A 16,986-nucleotide genomic window follows, 5' to 3' on the forward strand; every position below is an offset into this window, starting at 1 on the left:
AGAAAACTCCGGAACTAGAAACTCTGCAACTAGAAACTCCGCAACTAGAAACTCCTCAACTTGAAACACCACAACTATATACTCCACAACTACAAAATCCACAACTAGAAACTCCGCAACTAGAAACTCCACAGCTAGAAACTCCACGACTTGAGATTTCGCAACTAGAAACTCGGCAACTGGAAACTCAACTACTAGAAACTCAACAACTAGAAACTCCACAACTAGAAACTCCACAACTTGAAACCCAACAAATAGATACTCCACAACTACAGACTCCAGAACTAGAAACTCCACAACCAGAAACTCCGCAACTAAAAACTCCGCAACCAGAAACTCCACAGCAAGAAAATCCACAACTAGAAACTCCACAACTTGAAACTCCGCAACTAGAAACTCCGCCACTAGAATCTCCACAACTAGAAAACTCCGCTACTAGAAACTCTGCAACTAGAAACTCCGCAACGAAAAACTCCACAGCTAGAAACTCCACAACTGGAAACTCCCCAACTAAAGACTTCACAAATAGAAACTCTACAACTACGAACTCCACAACTACGAACACCACAACTAGAAACTCCGCAACTAGAAACTCCACAGCTAGAAAATCCACAACTAGAAACTCCACAACTAGAAACTCCACAACTACTGACTCCGCAACTAGAAAATCCACAACCAGAAACTCCGCAACTAGAAACTCACTCCGCAACTAGAGACTCCACAACTAGAAATTCCACAACTAGAAACTCCACAACTTGAAACACCACAACTATATACTCCACAACTACAAAATCCACAACTAGAAACTCTGCAACTAGAAACTCCGCAACTAGAAACTCCACAGCTAGAAACTCCACAACTGGAAACTCCACAACTAGAGACTCCAAAACTAGAAACTGCACAACTACGAACCCCACAACAACGAACCCCAGAACTAGAAGCTCCACAACTAGAAACTCCGCAACTAGAAGCTCCGCAACTAGAAACTCCACACCTAGAAACTGCACGACTTGAGATTTCGCAACTAGAAACTCGGCAACTAGAAACTCAACTACTAGAAATTCAACAACTAGAAACTCCACAACTAGAAACTCCACAACTTGAAACCCAACAAATAGATACTCCACAACTACAGACTCCACAACTAGAAACTCTACAACCAGAAACTCCGCAACTAAAAACTTCGCAACTAGAAACTCCACAGCTAGAAAATCCACAACAAGAAACTCCACAACGAGAAACTACACAACTTGAAACTCCGCAACTAGAAACTCCGCCACTAGAATCTCCACAACTAGAAAACTCCACAACTAGAAACTCTGCAACTAGAAACTCCGCAACTAGAAACTCTACAGCTAGAAACTCCACAACTGGAAACTCCACAACTAGAGACTGCAAAACTAGAAACTGCACAACTACGAATCCCACAACTACGAACCCCAGAACTAGAAGCTCCACAACTAGAAACACCACAACTTGGAACTCCGCAACTAGAAACTCCGCCACTACAATCTTCACAACTAGAAAACTCCGCAACTAGAAACTCTGCACCTATAAACTCCGCAACTACAAACTCCACAGCTAGAAACAACACAAATGGAAACTCCTCAACTAGAGACTCCACAACTAGAACTGCACAACTACGAACCCCACAACTACAAACCCCACAACTAGAAACTCGAAAACTAGAAACTCCACAACTAGAAACTCCACACCTATGAATTCCACAACTTGAAACTCCACAACTAAAACTTCACAACTAGAAACTCCACAACTAGAAACTCTGGAACAAGAAACTCCGCAACTAGAAACTCTGAAACTAGAAACTCCGCAACTAGAATCTCCACAGCTAGAAACTCCACAACTATAAACTCCACAACTAGAAACTCCACAAATAGAGACTCCAAAACTAGAGACTGCACAATTAGAGACTCCGCAACTAGAAACTCCACAGCTAGCAACTCCGCAACTAGAAACTCCACAACTAGCGACCCCGCAACTACAAACTCGACAACTTGAAACTTTGCAACTCGAAACTGTGGAACTAGAAAATCCGCAGCTATAAACTCAAGTAGAAACTCCCCAACTAGAAACTTCGCAACTAGAAAATCCGCAACTAGAAAATCCACAATTAGAAACTTCACAACTAGAAACTCCCCAACAAGAAACTCCACAACTAGAAACTCCACAACTAGGAACTCTGCAACTAGAAAATCTACAACTACAAACTCGAAAAATAAAAACTACAAATAGAAACTCCACAACTAGAAACTCCACAACTAGAAACTCCACAACTAGGAACTCTGCAACTAGAAAATCTACAACTACAAACTCGAAAAATAAAAAGTACAAATAGAAACTCCACAACTAGAAACTCCACAACTAGAAACTCCACAAGTAGACACTCCACAACTAGAAACTCCAAAACTAGAGACTACACAACTAGAGACTCCACAGCAAAAAACTCCACAACTATAAACTCCGCAACTAGAAACTCAACAACTAGAAATTCCACAGCTAGAAACTCCACAACTTGAGACTTCGCAACTAAAGAACTCGGCGACTAGAAACTCAACAACTAGAAACTCCACAAATAGAAACTCCGCAACTAGAAACTCCGCAACTAGAAACTGCAACTAGAAACTCCGCAACTAGAAACTCCACAGCTAGAAACTCCACAACTTGAAACACCAAAACTAGATACTCCACAACTACAAATTCCACAACTAGAAACTCCGCCACTAGAAGCTCCGCAACTAGAAACCCCGCAGCTAGAAACTCCACGACTTGAGACTTCGCAACTAGAAACTCGGCAACTAGAAACTCAACAACTAGAAACTCCACAACTAGAAACTCCACAGCCAGAAACTCCATAACTTGAAACCCAACAAACAGATACTCCACAACTACAGACTCCACGACTAGAAACTCTACAACTAGAAACTCCACAACTAGAAACTCCACAAGTAGACACTCCCCAACTAGAAACTCCACAACTAGAGACTCCACAACTAGAGACTCCTCAACTAAAAACTCCACAACTAGAAACTCCGCAACTAGAAACTTCGCAACTAGAAACTTCACAGCTAGAAACTCCACAACTTGAGACTTCGCAACTAAAGAACTCGGCAACTAGAAATTCAAACACTAGAAACTCCACAACTAGAAACTCCACAACTACTGGCTCCACAACATGAAACTCCACAACCAGAAACTCCGCAACTAGAAACGCACTCCGCCACTAGAGACTCCACAACTGGAAATTCCACAACTAGAAACTCCACAACTAGAAACTCTACAACTAGAAATTCCACAACTAGAGACTCAACAACTAGAGACTCCTCAACTAAAAGCTCCACAACTAGAAACTCCGTAACTAGAAATTCCACAACTAGAAACTCCAACACTACAGACTCCGCGACTAGAAAACTCCGCAACTAGAAACTCCACAACTAGAAACTCCACAACTTGAAAGCCCACAACTAGATACTCCACAACTACAAACTCCACAACTAGAAACTCCACAACTTGAAGCTCCGCAACTAGAAACTCCGCAACTAGAAACACCACAACTAGAAAACTCCGCAACTAGAAACTCTGCAACTAGAAACTCCGCCACTAGAAACTCCACAACTAGAAACTCCACAACTAGAAACTCCACAACTTGAGACTTCGCAACTTGAGACTTCGCAACTAGAAACTCTACAACTAGAAACTCCACAACTAGAAACTCCACAACTAGAAACTCCGATACTAGAAACTCCGCAACTATCAACTCCACAGCCAGAAACTCCACAACTAGAAACTCCACATCTAGAAACTCCGCAACAAGAAACTCCACAACTAGAAACTCCACACCTAGAACTTCCACAACTAGAGACTCAACAACTAGAGACTCCTCAACTAAAAGCTCCACAACTAAAAACTCCACAACTAGAAACTCCGTAACTAGAAACTCGAAAACTAGAAACTCCACAACTAGAAACTCCACACCTATGAATTCCACAACTTGAAACTCCACAACTAAAACTTCACAACTAGAAACTCCACAACTAGAAACTCTGCAACAAGAAACTCCGCAACTAGAAACTCTGCAACTAGAAACTCCGCAACTAGAAACTCCACAGCTAGAAACTCCACAACAATAAACTCCACAACTAGAAACTCCACAACTAGAGACTCCGAAACTAGAGACTGCACAATTAGAGACTCCGCAACTAGAAACTCCACAGCTAGCAACTCCGCAACTAGAAACTCTACAACTAGCGACTCCGCAACTACAAACTCGACAACTTGAAACTTTGCAACTCGAAACTGTGGAACTAGAAAATCCGCAGCTATAAACTCAAGTAGAAACTCCCCAACTAGAAACTTCGCAACTAGAAAATCCGCAACTAGAAAATTCACAATTAGAAACTTCACAACTAAAAACTCCCCAACAAGAAACTCCACAACTAGAAACTCCACAACTAGGAACTCTGCAACTAGAAAATCTACAACTACAAACTCGAAAAATAAAAACTACAAATAGAAACTCCACAACTAGAAACTCCACAACTAAAAACTGCACAACTAGAAACTCCACAACTAGGAACTCTGCAACTAGAAAATCTACAACTACAAACTCGAAAAATAAAAACTACAAATAGAAACTCCACAACTAGAAACTCCACAACTAGAAACTCCACAAGTAGACACTCCACAACTAGAAACTCCAAAACTAGAGACTACACAACTAGAGACTCCACAGCAAAAAACTCCACAACTAGAAACTCCGCAACTAGAAACTCAACAACTAGAAATTCCACAGCTAGAAACTCCACAACTTGAGACTTCGCAACTAAAGAACTCGGCGACTAGAAACTCAACAACTAGAAACTCCACAACTAGAAACTCCGCAACTAGAAACTCCGCAACTAGAAACTCTGCAACTAGAAACTCCGCAACTAGAAACTCCACAGCTAGAAACTCCACAACTTGAAACACCAAAACTAGATACTCCACAACTACAAATTCCACAACTAGAAACTCCGCCACTAGAAGCTCCGCAACTAGAAACCCCGCAGCTAGAAACTCGACGACTTGAGACTTCGCAACTAGAAACACGGCAACTAGAAACTCAACAACTAGAAACTCCACAACTAGAAACTCCACAGCCAGAAACTCCATAACTTGAAACCTAACAAACAGATACTCCACAACTACAGACTCCACGACTAGAAACTCTACAACTAGAAACTCCACAACTAGAAACTCCACAAGTAGACACTCCCCAACCAGAAACTCCACAACTAGAGACTCCACAACTAGAGACTCCTCATCTAAAAACTCCACAACTAGAAACTCCGCAACTAGAAACTCCGCAACTAGAAACTTCACAGCTAGAAACTCCACAACTTGAGACTTCGCAACTATAGAACTCGGCAACTAGAAATTCAAACACTAGAAACTCCACGACTAGTAACTCCACAACTACTGGCTCCACAACATGAAACTCCACAACCAGAAACTCCGCAACTAGAAACTCACTCCGCCACTAGAGACTCCACAACTTGAAATTCCACAACTAGAAACTCCACAACTAGAAACTCCACAACTAGAAATTCCACAACTAGAGACTCAACAACTAGAGACTCCTCAACTAAAAGCTCCACAACTAGAAACTCCGTAACTAGAAATTCCACAACTAGAAACTCCAACACTACAGACTCCGCGACTAGAAAACTCCGCAACTCGAAACTCCACAACTAGAAACTCCACAACTTGAAAGCCCACAACTAGATACTCCACAACTACAAACTCCACAACTAGAAACTCCACAACTAGAAACTCCACAACTTGAAGCTCCGCAACTAGAAACTCCGCAACTAGAAACACCACAGCTAGAAAACTCCGCAACTAGAAACTCTGCAACTAGAAACTCCGCCACTAGAAACTCCACAACTAGAAACTCCACAACTAGAAACTCCACAACTTGAGACTTCGCAACTAGAAACTCTACAACTAGAAACTCCACAACTAGAAACTCCACAACTAGAAACTCCGATACTAGAAACTCCGCAACTATAAACTCCACAGCCAGAAACTCCACAACTAGAAACTCCACATCTAGAAACTCCGCAACAAGAAACTCCACAACTAGAAACTCCACACCTAGAACTTCCACAACTAGAGACTCAACAACTAGAGACTCCTAAACTAAAAGCTCCACAACTAAAAACTCCACAACTAGAAACTCCGTAACTAGAAACTCGAAAACTAGAAACTCCACAACTAGAAACTCCACACCTATGAATTCCACAACTTGAAACTCCACAACTAAAACTTCACAACTAGAAACTCCACAACTAGAAACTCTGCAACAAGAAACTCCGCAACTAGAAACTCTGCAACTAGAAACTCCGCAACTAGAAACTCCACAGCTAGAAACTCCACAACTATAAACTCCACAACTAGAAACTCCACAACTAGAGACTCCGAAACTAGAGACTGCACAATTAGAGACTCCGCAACTAGAAACTCTACAGCTAGCAACTCCGCAACTAGAAACTCTACAACTAGCGACTCCGCAACTACAAACTCGACAACTTGAAACTTTGCAACTCGAAACTGTGGAACTAGAAAATCCACAACTATAAACTCAAGTAGAAACTCCCCAACTAGAAACTTCGCAACTAGAAATTCCGCAACTAGAAAATCCACAATTAGAAACTTCACAACTAGAAACACCCCAACAAGAAACTCCACAACTAGAAACTCCACAACTAGGAACTCTGCAACTAGAAAATCTACAACTACAAACTCAAAAAATAAAAACTACAAATCGAAACTCTACAACTAGAAACTCCACAACTAGAAACTCTGCAACTAGAAACTGCGCAATTAGAAACTCCACAGATAGAAACTCCGCAACTAGAAACTCCACAACTAGAAAACTCCGGAACTAGAAACTCTGCAACTAGAAACTCCGCAACTAGAAACTCCACAACTTGAAACACCACAACTATATACTCCACAACTACAAAATCCACAACTAGAAACTCCGCAACTAGAAACTCCGCAACTAGAAACTCCGCAACTAGAAACTCCACAGCTAGAAACTCCACGACTTGAGATTTCGCAACTAGAAACTCGGCAACTGGAAACTCAACTACTAGAAACTCAACAACTAGAAACTCCACAACTAGAAACTCCACAACTTGAAACCCAACAAATAGATACTCCACAACTACAGACTCCAGAACTAGAAACTCCACAACCAGAAACTCTGCAACTAGAAACTCCGCAATTAGAAACTCCACAGATAGAAACTCCGCAACTAGAAACTCCACAACTAGAAAACTCCGGAACTAGAAACTCCGCCACTAGAATCTCCACAACTAGAAAACTCCGCTACTAGAAACTCTGCATCTAGAAACTCCACAACGTAAAACTCCACAGCTAGAAACTCCACAACTGGAAACTCCCTAACTAGAGACTTCACAACTAGAAACTCCGCAACTACGAACTCCACAACTATGAACCCCACAACTAGAAACTCCGCAACTAGAAACTCCACAGCTAGAAAATCCACAACTAGAAACTTCACAACTAGAAAACTCCGGAACGAGAAACTCTGCAACTAGAAACTCCGCAACTAGAAACTCCACAACTTGAAACACCACAACTATATACTCCACAACTACAAAATCCACAACTAGAAAGTCCACAACTAGACAATCCACAACTAGAAACTCCACAACGAGAAACTCCACGACTTGAAACTCCGCAACTAGAAACTTCACAACTACGAACCCCACAACTACGAACCCCACAACTAGAAACTCCACAACTAGAGACTCCACAACTAGAAACTCGACAACTAGAAACTCCACAACTACGAACCTCACAACTAGAAACTCCACAACTAGAAACTCCCAAACTAGAAACTCCACAGCCAGAAACTCCACAACTAGAAACTCCACAACTAGATACTCCGCAACAAGAAACCCTGCAACTAGAAACTCCGCAACTAGAATCTCCGCAGTTAGAAATTCCACAACTAAAAACTCCACAACCAGAATCTCCACAACTAGAGACTCCAAAACTAGAGACTGCACAATTAGAGACTCCGCAACTAGATACTCCAAAACTAGGAACTCTGCAACTAGAAAACCTACAACTACAAATTCGAAAACTAAAAACTACAAATAGAAACTCCACAACTAGAGACTCCACAACTAAAAAATCCACAACTAGAAACTCCGCAACTAGAAACTCCGCAACTAGAAACTCCACAGCTAGAAACTCTACAACTTGAGACTTCGCAACTAAAGAACTCGGCAACTAGAAACTCAACAACTAGAAACTCCACAACTAGAAACACCGCAACTAAAAACTCTGCAAGGAGAAATTTCACAGCTAGAAAATCAACAACTAGAAACTCTGCAACTAGAAACTCCGCAATTAGAAACTCCACAGATAGAAACTCCGCAACTAGAAACTCCACAACTAGAAAACTCCGGAACTAGAAACTCTGCAACTAGAAACTCCGCAACTAGAAACAACACAACTTGAAACACCACAACTATATACTCCACAACTACAAAATCCACAACTAGAAACTCCGCAACTAGAAACTCCGCAACTAGAAACTCCGCAACTAGAAACTCCACAGCTAGAAACTCCACGACTTGAGATTTCGCAACTAGAAACTCGGCAACTGGAAACTCAACTACTAGAAACTCAACAACTAGAAACTCCACAACTAGAAACTCCACAACTTGAAACCCAACAAATAGATACTCCACAACTACAGACTCCAGAACTAGAAACTCCACAACCAGAAACTCTGCAACTAGAAACTCCGCAATTAGAAACTCCACAGATAGAAACTCCGCAACTAGAAACTCCACAACTAGAAAACTCCGGAACTAGAAACTCTGCAACTAGAAACTCCGCAACTAGAAACTGCACAACTTGAAACACCACAACTATATACTCCACAACTACAAAATCTACAACTAGAAACTCCGCAACTAGAAACTCCGCAACTAGAAACTCCGATACTAGAAACTCCGCAACTATAAACTCCACAGCCAGAAACTCCACAGCTAGAAACTCCACGACTTGAGATTTCGCAACTAGAAACTCGGCAACCAGAAACTCCGCAACTAAAAACTCCGCAACTAGAAACTCCACAGCTAGAAAATCCACAACTAGAAACTCCACAACTTGAAACTTCGCAACTAGAAACTCCGCCACTAGAATCTCCACAACTAGAAAACTCCGCTACTAGAAACTCTGCAACTAGAAACTCCACAACGAAAAACTCCACAGCTAGAAACTCCACAACTGGAAACTCCCTAACTAGAGACTTCACAACTAGAAACTCCGCAACTACGAACTCCACAACTACGAACCCCACAACTAGAAACTCCGCAACTAGAAACTCCACAGCTAGAAAATCCACAACTAGAAACTTCACAGCTAGAAAACTCCGGAACGAGAAACTCTGCAACTAGAAACTCCGCAACTAGAAACTCCACAACTTGAAACACCACAACTATATACTCCACAACTACAAAATCCACAACTAGAAAGTCCACAACTAGACAATCCACAACTAGAAACTCCACAACGAGAAACTCCACGACTTGAAACTCCGCAACTAGAAACTCCACAACTACGAACCCCACAACTACGAACCCCACAACTAGAAACTCCACAAATAGAGACTCCACAACTAGAAACTCGACAACTAGAAACTCCACAACTACGAACCTCACAACTAGAAACTCCACAACTAGAAACTCCCAAACTAGAAACTCAACAGCCAGAAACTCCACAACTAGAAACTCCACAACTAGAAACTCCGCAACAAGAAACCCTGCAACTAGAAACTCCGCAACTAGAATCTCCACAGTTAGAAATTCCACAACTAAAAACTCCACAACCAGAAACTCCACAACTAGAGACTCCAAAACTAGAGACTGCACAATTAGAGACTCCTCAACTAGATACTCCAAAACTAGGAACTCTGCAACTAGAAAATCTACAACTACAAATTCGAAAACTAAAAACTACAAATAGAAACTCCACAACTAGAAACTCCACAAGTAGACACTCCACAACTAGAAACTCCACAACTAGAGACTCCACAACTAAAAAATCCACAACTAGAAACTCCGGAACTAGAAACTCCATAACTAGAAACTCCACAGCTAGAAACTCTACAACTTGAGACTTCGCAACTAAAGAACTCGGCAACTAGAAACTCAACAACTAGAAACTCCACAACTAGAAATACCGGAACTAAAAACTCTGCAAGGAGAAATTCCACAGCTAGAAAATCCACAACTAGAAACTCTGCAACTAGAAACTCCGATATTAGAAACTCCACAGATAGAAACTCCGCTACTAGAAACTCCACAACTAGAAAACTCCGGAACTAGAAACTCTGCAACTAGAAACTCCGCAACTAGAAACTCCACAGCTTGAAACACCACAACTATATACTCCACAACTACAAAATCCACAACTAGAAACTCCGCAACTAGAAACTCCGCAACTAGAAACTCCACAACTAGAAACTCCACGACTTGAGATTTCGCAACTAGAAACTCGGCAACTGGAAACTCGACTACTAGAAACTCAACAACTAGAAACTCCACAACTAGAAACTCCACAACTTGAAACTCCACAGCTAGAAAATCCACAACTAGAAACTCTGCAACTAGAAACTCCGCAATTAGAAACTCCACAGATAGAAACTCCGCAACTAGAAACTCCACAACTAGAAAACTCCGGAACTAGAAACTCTGCAACTAGAAACTCCGCAACTAGAAACTACACAACTTGAAACACCACAACTATATACTCCACAACTACAAAATCCACAACTAGAAACTCCGCAACTAGAAACTCCGCAACTAGAAACTCCGCAACTAGAAACTCCACAGCTAGAAACTCCACGACTTGAGATTTCGCAACTAGAAACTCGGCAACTGGAAACTCAACTACTAGAAACTCAACAGCTAGAAACTCCACAACTAGAAACTCCACAACTTGAAACCCAACAAATAGATACTCCACAACTACAGACTCCAGAACTAGAAACTCCACAACCAGAAACTCCGCAACTAAAAACTCCGCAACTAGAAACTCCACAGCTAGAACATCCACAATTAGAAACTCCGCAACTAGAAACTCCGCCACTAGAATCTCCACAACTAGAAAACTCCGCTACTAGAAACTCTGCAACTAGAAACTCCACAACGAAAAACTCCACAGCTAGAAACTCCACAACTGGAAACTCCCTAACTAGAGACTTCACAACTAGAAACTCCGCAACTACGAACTCCACAACTACGAACCCCACAACTAGAAACTCCGCAACTAGAAACTCCACAGCTAGAAAATCCACAACTAGTAACTTCACAACTAGAAAACTCCGGAACGAGAAACTCTGCAACTAGAAACTCCGCAACTAGAAACTCCACAACTTGAAACACCACAACTATATACTCCACAACTACAAAATCCACAACTAGAAACTCCGCAACTAGAAACTCCGCAACTAGAAACTCCACAGCTAGAAACTCCACGACTTGAGATTTTGCAACTAGAAACTCGGCAACTAGAAACTCAACTACTAGAAACTCAACAACTAGAAACTCCACAACTTGAAACCCAACAAATAGATACTCCACAACTACAGACTCCAGAACTAGAAACTCCACAACCAGAAACTCCGCAACTAAAAACTCCACAGCTAGAAACTCCACAGCTAGAAAATCCACAACTAGAAACTCCACAACTTGAAACTCCGCTACTAGAAACTCCGCTACTAGAATCTCCACAACTAGAAAACTCCGCTACTAGAAACTCTGCAACTAGAAACTCCGATATTAGAAACTCCACAGATAGAAACTCCGCTACTAGAAACTCCACAACTAGAAAACTCCGGAACTAGAAACTCTGCAACTAGAAACTCCGCAACTAGAAACTCCACAGCTTGAAACACCACAACTATATACTCCACAACTACAAAATCCACAACTAGAAACTCCGCAACTAGAAACTCCGCAACTAGAAACTCCACAACTAGAAACTCCACGACTTGAGATTTCGCAACTAGAAACTCGGCAACTGGAAACTCGACTACTAGAAACTCAACAACTAGAAACTCCACAACTAGAAACTCCACAACTTGAAACTCCACAGCTAGAAAATCCACAACTAGAAACTCTGCAACTAGAAACTCCGCAATTAGAAACTCCACAGATAGAAACTCCGCAACTAGAAACTCCACAACTAGAAAACTCCGGAACTAGAAACTCTGCAACTAGAAACTCCGCAACTAGAAACTACACAACTTGAAACACCACAACTATATACTCCACAACTACAAAATCCACAACTAGAAACTCCGCAACTAGAAACTCCGCAACTAGAAACTCCGCAACTAGAAACTCCACAGCTAGAAACTCCACGACTTGAGATTTCGCAACTAGAAACTCGGCAACTGGAAACTCAACTACTAGAAACTCAACAGCTAGAAACTCCACAACTAGAAACTCCACAACTTGAAACCCAACAAATAGATACTCCACAACTACAGACTCCAGAACTAGAAACTCCACAACCAGAAACTCCGCAACTAAAAACTCCGCAACTAGAAACTCCACAGCTAGAACATCCACAATTAGAAACTCCGCAACTAGAAACTCCGCCACTAGAATCTCCACAACTAGAAAACTCCGCTACTAGAAACTCTGCAACTAGAAACTCCACAACGAAAAACTCCACAGCTAGAAACTCCACAACTGGAAACTCCCTAACTAGAGACTTCACAACTAGAAACTCCGCAACTACGAACTCCACAACTACGAACCCCACAACTAGAAACTCCGCAACTAGAAACTCCACAGCTAGAAAATCCACAACTAGTAACTTCACAACTAGAAAACTCCGGAACGAGAAACTCTGCAACTAGAAACTCCGCAACTAGAAACTCCACAACTTGAAACACCACAACTATATACTCCACAACTACAAAATCCACAACTAGAAACTCCGCAACTAGAAACTCCGCAACTAGAAACTCCACAGCTAGAAACTCCACGACTTGAGATTTTGCAACTAGAAACTCGGCAACTAGAAACTCAACTACTAGAAACTCAACAACTAGAAACTCCACAACTTGAAACCCAACAAATAGATACTCCACAACTACAGACTCCAGAACTAGAAACTCCACAACCAGAAACTCCGCAACTAAAAACTCCACAGCTAGAAACTCCACAGCTAGAAAATCCACAACTAGAAACTCCACAACTTGAAACTCCGCTACTAGAAACTCCGCTACTAGAATCTCCACAACTAGAAAACTCCGCTACTAGAAACTCTGCAACTAGAAACTCCGCAACGAAAAACTCCACAGCTAGAAACTCCACAACTGGAAACTCCCCAACTAGTGACTTCACAACTAGAAACTCCACAACTACGAACTCCACAACTACGAACCCCACAACTAGAAACTCCGCAACTAGAAACTCCACAGCTAGAAAATCCACAACTAGAAACTCCACAACTACTGACTCTGCAACTAGAAACTCCACAACTAGAAACTCCGCAACTAGAAACTCACTCCGCAACTAGAGACTCCACAAATAGAAATTCCACAACTAGAAACTCCACAACTACAGACTCCGCAACTAGAAAACTCCGCAACTAGAAACTCCACAACTAGAAACTTCACAACTTGAAAGTCCACAACTAGATACTGCACAACTACAAACTCCACAACTAGAAACTCCGCAACTAGAAACTCCACAACTAGAAACTCCTCAACGAGAAACTCCACAACTTGAAACTCCGCAACTAGAAACTCCGCCTCTAGAATTTCCACAACTAGAAAACTCCACAACTAGAAACTCTGCAACTAGAAATTCCGCAACTAGAAACTCCACAGCTAGAAACTCCACAACTGGAAACTCCACAACTAGAGACTGCAAAACTAGAAACTGCACAACTACGAATCCCACAACTTCGAACCCCAGAACTAGAAGCTCCACAACTAGAAACTCCACAACTTGGAACTCCGCAACTAGAAACTCCGCCATTACAATCTCCGCAACTAGAAAACTCCGCAACTAGAAACTCTGCATCTAGAAACTCCGCAACTAGAAACTCCACAGCTAGAAACAACACAAATGGAAACTCCTCAACTAGAGACTCCACAACTAGAACTGCACAACTACGAACCCCGCAACTACGAACCCCACAACTGCGAATCCCACAACTAGAAACTCCACAACTAGAAACTCCACAACTTGAGACTTCGCAACTAGAAACTCTACAACTAGAAACTCCACAACTAGAAACTCCACAACTAGAAACTCCGATACTAGAAACTCCGCAGCTATAAACTCCACAGCCAGAAACTCCACAACTAGAAACTCCACATCAAGAAATTCCGCAACTAGAAACTCCACAACTAGAACTCCACAACTAGAGACTCAACAACTAGAGACTCCTCAACTAAAAGCTCCACAACTAAAAACTCCACAACTAGAAACTCCGTAACTAGAAACTCGAAAACTAGAAACTCCACACCTATGAATTCCACAACTTGAAACTCCACAACTAAAACTTCACAACTAGAAACTCCACAACTAGAAACTCTGCAACAAGAAACTCCGCAACTAGAAACTCTGCAACTAGAAACTCCGCAACTAGAATCTACACAGCTAGAAACTCCACATCTATAAACTCCACAACTAGAAACTCCATAACTTGAGACTCCAAAACTAGAGACTGCACAATTAGAGACTCCGCAGCTAGAAACTCCACAGCTAGCAACTCCGCAACTAGAAACTCCACAACTGGCGACTCCGCAACTACAAACTCGACAACTTGAAACTTTGCAACTCGAAACTGTGGAACTAGAAAATCCGCAGCTATAAACTCAAGTAGAAACTCCCCAACTAGAAACTTCGCAACTAGAAATTCCGCAACTAGAAAATCCACAATTAGAAACTTCACAACTAGAAACTCCCCAACAAGAAACTCCACAACTAGAAACTCCACAACTAAAAACTCCACAAGTAGACACTCCACAACTAGAAACTCCACAACTAGAGACTCCACAACTAGAGACACCACAGCTAAAAACTCCACAACTAGAAACTCCGCAACTAGAAACTCAACAACTAGAAATTCCACAGCTAGAAACTCCACAACTTGAGACTTCGCAACTCTAGAACTCGGCGACTAGAAACTCAACAACTAGAAACTCCACAACTAGAAACTCCGCAACTAGAAACTCTGTAACTAGAAACTCCGCAACTAGAAACTCCACACCTAGAAACTCCACAACTTGAAACACCAAATCTAGATACTCCACAACTACAAATTCCACAACTAGAAACTCCGCAGCTAGAAACTCCACGACTTGAGACTTCGCAACTAGAAACTCGGCAACTAGAAACTCAACAACTAGAGACTCCACAACTAGAGACTCCTCAACTAAAAACTCCACAACTAGAAACTCCGCAACTAGAAACTCCGCAACTAGAAACTTCACAGCTAGAAACTCCACAACTTGAGACTTCGCAACTAAAGAACTCGGCAACTAGAAATTCAAACACTAGAAACTCCACAACTAGAAACTCCACAACTAGAAACTCCACAACTACTGGCTCCGCAACTAGAAACTCCACAACCAGAAACTCCGCAACTAGAAACTCCACAACCAGAAACTCCGCAACTAGAAACTCACTCCGCCACTAGAGACTCCACAACTTGAAATTCCACAACTAGAAACTCCACAACTAGAAACTTCACAACTAGAAATTCCACAACTAGAGACTCAACAACTAGAGACTCCTTAACTAAAAGCTCCACAACTAGAAACTCCGTAACTAGAAATTCCACAACTAGAAACTCCACAACTACAGACTCCGCGACTAGAAAACTCCGCAACTAGAAACTCCAACCCTAGAAACTCCACAACTTGAAAGCCCACAACTAGATACTCCACAACTACAAACTCCACAACTAGAAACTCCACAACTAGAAACTCCACAACTTGAAGCTCCGCAACTAGAAACTCCGCCACTAGAAACTCCACAACTAGAAAACTCCGCAACTAGAAATTCTGCAACTAGAAACTCCGCCACTAGAATCTCCACAACTAGAAACTCCACAACTTGAGACTTCGCAACTAGAAACTCCACAACTAGAAACTCCACAACTAGAAACTCCACAACTAGAAACTCCGATACTAGAAACTCCGCAACTATAAACTCCACAGCCAGAAACTCCACAACTAGAAACTCCACATCTAGAAACTCCGCAACAAGAAACTCCGCAACTAGAAACTCCACACCTAGAACTTCCAGAACTAGAGACTCAACAACTAGAGACTCCTCAACTAAAAGCTCCACAACTAAAAACTCCACAACTAGAAACTCCGTAACTAGAAACTCGAAAACTAAAAACTCCACAACTAGAAACTCCACACCTATGAATTCCACAACTTGAAACTCCACAACTAAAACTTCACAACTAGAAACTCCACAACTACAAACTCTGCAACAAAAAACTCCGCAACTAGAAACTCTGCAACTAGAAACTCCGCAACTAGAATCTCCACAGCTAGAAACTCCACAACTATAAACTCCACAACTAGAAACTCCACAAATAGAGACTCCAAAACTAGAGACTGCACAATTAGAGACTCCGCAACTAGAAACTCCACAGCTAGCAACTCCGCAACTAGAAACTCCACAACTAGCGACTCCGCAACTACAAACTCGACAACTTGAAACTTTGCAACTCGAAACTGTGGAACTAGAAAATCCACAACTATAAATTCAAGTAGAAACTCCCCAACTAGAAACTTCGCAACTAGAAATTCCGCAACTAGAAAATCCACAATTAGAAACTTCACAACTAGAAACACCCCAACAAGAAACTCCACAACTAGAAACTCCACAAATA

This window comes from Rhipicephalus microplus, unplaced genomic scaffold (assembly GCF_043290135.1).
Source record: "Rhipicephalus microplus isolate Deutch F79 unplaced genomic scaffold, USDA_Rmic scaffold_12, whole genome shotgun sequence".
NCBI lineage: Eukaryota > Metazoa > Arthropoda > Arachnida > Ixodida > Ixodidae > Rhipicephalus > Rhipicephalus microplus.